The following is a 4,579-nucleotide window of genomic DNA, read 5'->3' on the forward strand; positions in this document are numbered from 1 at the left end:
GAACTCACTTGGTAGACCAGGCTGGCCTCGAACTCAGAAATCCGCCTGCCTCTGCCTCCCGAGTGCTGGGATTAAAGGCCTGCGCCACCAGGCCCGGCCCTAATAACTATTCTTAAATATCCACTTCTACAGATGTGTAACAGGACCTTTGAAGGATGTTGGAACCTGTTTAGTCCTACTACGGCTGGTTTGTAAGTGAGTCTAGTACTGTCCATTAGCAGGTCCCTCCGATACTCATCTGTGACTGTTTGGGAGAAGCTGCCTGAAAAAGCTCTGTTGATCAAAGCTAGTGGGAAATGGCATTGTAACTGATTCTGTTATCTGAGAGGGGTGAGAGAGCATTAGTGGAATACTTTATCCAGTATTGCTAACTTACCATTTGCAAGGGGATGGTTCTGTCTCTGTAGGGGTATAGAATGTGGTTCATATTCAAGTTGACCTTGTTGTGTTAACAGTCTCCTCTGAGATTTAAATATTCTATCCTTCTAGATGTTCCTTAAACAGGAAGGGAAGCAACTCAAAATAGCTTCAGGAAGTTCCTGAAACTGAACAGATTCACTAAGGCTACCCATGTGGGAGTAAGTAATAAAAACCAAGAGTCCCTCTTCAACCAAATGGAGCTGAGCTACAAAGAAACTCACAAGCAAAAGTGTTTTAGAGCAAGACTTTTAAGACCAGACCAACTGCCTAGACAAAGCAGAAACCAGCTGAGCTGCCGGAAAAAGGTTTAGAACAACACAGGCACCTGGAAAGGACACTCTCTAATCTGTTGAGCTGCCTGCAGGTTGCACAGTGTGCTACAGGTTCCCAGCTTTGTGATTTGTGACCTATGCTAGCGTGGGTTTTGGTGATGCAGCTGCCTTTTGAGTCATTTCTGCTCCTGTAAGTGGGTTATTTACACCCATACTCCTGTAACTAACCCCAATAAAACTCACTGGTTCATCAACTTGGACTATGGTGGTATCCAAACTTAGGTCTGACATGGGCTCCCTATCTTGGGCAAGTGGAAGTTTATGTTGCATCTCCCCATGAAAAGTTTTATCACATAACAGGCCCTAAAGACAAGACTGGCTGAGCCATGTTTTATTCATGTGTACAAATCACTATGCTTCCTGGATCCTGGGAGCTTGGTGAGTTCCGAGTTCTTATTGGCCTGGATGAGCCTGACACGGATAGAACTGGACTGTCTCTGGACTGTGTTTTCTGACTGGGCTAGGCTTTTAGATTTGTAAGCTGCCTTGGATGTTATGGATGAAGGGAGGTGGGAATTATCAGTAATATCCCTGGATGTGATTGATAGTGTCTGAGGTGTTCAGGATTGTTCCAGTACAAGATGAACACAGTTGGGATCCCTGTAGTCACCCAGCTTAGAAGGTGTTGTGATGTCCCAATGAAGAAGGTTTCAGAGTCATAGAGAGGTTATGTAATTTATTTATCATATGAGGTAGGAGGGGAGAATTAACATGTCGTTCTCGCTGAGTCTGCAGTGAGCTAGGTGAACTCACTAAATCTTTCCAACAATCCCTAGAGCAGCAGTGTAATGATGTCACTGTGTAGACTTGGATCTGAGGATTTAGAGTCATTGAGAAGGTGACACATAATTACACAGAAATAGGCACAGGGAGCCAGTGTTAAAGACTTCTAGACACTGACCACAGTCTACTTTTTAATTTGACTTCTACATGTTGGTTATTGCCAATGACAACCAATCGCCACTATAAATAAATGCTAAGGGAATACTGAAATGATTTGTAAGCTCTTAATAAGTATTTCTTCCTATACACATGTTCCATCCAGCTGCTGGGGTGTGGAAGTGCAGCTGGGGAGGTGAAATGTGGGGAGTGCACCTGACCCTGCTTATCCTGTGCCACTGCTGTAGGGTGCTGGGCGTTAGGGAAGACAATGCTTAGAAAGTGAGAAATCAGTCTAAGATGCAGGAGGCTGAAGCTGGGGTTCCCTGACTCCCAGGCACCCAGTCACTGCTGGAAAACCACACAGAGGAGTTGGAGACAAAGAGTCAGGGGTCCATGGGCTAGTGATGAGGCTGTGACTGGGGCTCCCAAACTCCTGGACATCCAGGTGCAGCTGGGTTGTGAGGAGTTGGGAATGGAGTTGGAGGGCAGAGGGGGGTGAAGACTACAATGAGCCTGGAGCAGGGGGAATGGGAACTCCAACTTAGTTCATTGGCGATTTTCCTTGGCTTGGCTGCAGTTGTTTGGGGGTACACAGAGGGGCCTTGTGTGGGAGGCATAGACAGCACAGCCCCAGTGTCAAAGGCCTTCTCCATGCACCCCATTGTGGTTCTTGATGAAAGAGACAGACCTTGGTTCCAAACTGTTTATTGGTTGTTCATTGTGGAAGATGGGTGCATACCACCTTCTCAGGGTAAATCAGAGATTAAATACCTTTTGTAGAAAGGAATGTCCAAGAGGGAAGCTTATTGGCTAAACCCTCAGGGCCTCTAGTTAACTCATTAGCATGGAGAACTCTGTTCTGGGCTATGTGATCGTTTTTTGGGAAGTGGGGCTATATGTTCTAGGTCAGGAATCTAGTAGGGAGCATGGAGATGCCTACTGTCTCAGGTGGGTACCTGAGTGTCGGGGTCTTGGACCTACACCACCTTACTATGTTTACTGGTAGGGCCCATTGTCCCACATACAAATAACTAAAATGCTAGTAAAAATTACCTAAGTGGGTTACCCTGTTGTTCATCAAGTTGAGTAAGTATTCTCTTCCTCCTCCTAGTCTCTCCGTGTGTGTGTGTGTGTGTGTGTGTGTGTGTGTGTGTGTGTGTGTGTGTTGGGGGGTGTGGGTATGTATGTGTGATATGTTTGTGTGTGTCAGTGAGGGCATCCATATGTATTGGTGTGCAGGTGGGGGTCAGAAGACAACCTTGGATGGTCCTCATCTTCCACACTGTTTGAGTAAAGAGCATCTCTGGTTCATTTCTCTCTAAGCCCGGCTACCGGGCTGAGACCCGGAGACTGTGCTGTCCTTGCTGACCTTCCTGTGATGTTAACAGGAACTACAGATGTGTCTGCTGCTGTGTCCAGGTCTTACATGTGTTCTGGGCGTCTGAACTCAGGGCGTCAGGTTTGCACATCAAACGCTTTCCTTACTAAGTCAGCTCTCCATCCTCTCTGCTTCCTTTCCATGACATCGAGAATAACAACCAGGCACTGGGCATTCTAGGTAAGTGCCCTAAGGTTGAGCTAAAGCCCCAGCTATCAAGAAGTATTTAAGAGTAGTGAAAGCTATATTTTGAAGAGCTAAGCATTACTAAAAGACTAGTTTAGTTACTTAGGCGGGTAAGGAGCGGGAAGGCTGGTTCTGGCAGTTGGAAGGAATTTGAGAAATGACTGAACTATTAGACATGTTCGGTATGCATTTTGAGTGTTTTCTGTCTAGAAAAGAGTTTGTGTCCCAAAGAAACTAAAACTACTATCAGTATTAGGGAGCAAAGCCGGGGAGGGAAACAAGATGATTAAAATCATAGCAGCCAAGCTTCAGTAGTTACAAGTCCTGAGGTCTCAGGAGAATCACAGGGGAACTTTAGGTAAGGTCTGTAGACTAATTCGTTTTGACCCTCTGTGAACTCAGGAAGATGAACATATGAGCAAACAGATTACTGAGATGGAGAAAGAGATTGAGTATGAATATTGGTGGCCAGCTGGCTTTGGGCCCTAAACCTATAGAATTTCATCAGAACAAGATATGCTGATCAATATGCAGATTGTGTTTGAAAACATGATCAGGTCAGACTTACACCTTTTAGCAATGTTTTGTTTGTCTTGTGGTGTCTAGATTTCAGAAGTGGAATTAAAAATGTTTATTATTATTGTAATGGTTTGTATATTCTTGGACCAGGGAATGGCACCATCTGGAGGTGTGGCCTGGTTGGAATAGGTGTGTCACTGTGGGTGTGGGCTTAAGACTCTCACCCCAGTTGCCTGGAACTCAGTGTTCCAGTAGCAGCCTTTGGATGAAGACGTAGAACTCTCAGCTCCTCCTGTACCATGCCTTCCTGGATACTGCCATGCTCCTGCCTTGATGATAATGGACTGAACCTCTGAACCTGTAAGCCAGCCCCAATTAAATGTTGTTTTTATATGACTTGCCTTGGTCATGGTGTCTGTTCACAGCAGTAAAACCCTAACTAATACAATTATTATTATTATTATTAATGTGCATGTATGCTATGTGGGGGCGTGTGTGTGTATGTGTAATATATATATGTGTGTGTGTGTGTGTACACATACCATATAGTATAGTTATGGTGTCAAGAAACCACCGTGGATTCTTGTTTTCTCATTTCACCTTTGCATAGTTCCTAGGGATTGAACTTAAAGTAGCCAGGCTTGTGCAGCAGTGGAGTTTTTAAAAAGCAAATATTTAAGAGTTTCTTATGGGCTAGATTTAAACACTACACATTATCACATTTAAATGGGACACGATTAATATTCGAGGCAGATAGTTTATCAAATTCCTATTTTGTGGATGCTAAAATCAAGGCAAGTTGCTGGATGCTTCTGTTTTTCCATTATCTTATTATTCTTGTTTAGTGCCTTTGTTTGCTTCT

The sequence above is a fragment of the Mus pahari genome, chromosome 6 (genome assembly GCF_900095145.1).
Source record: "Mus pahari chromosome 6, PAHARI_EIJ_v1.1, whole genome shotgun sequence".
Taxonomy (NCBI): Eukaryota; Metazoa; Chordata; class Mammalia; order Rodentia; family Muridae; genus Mus; species Mus pahari.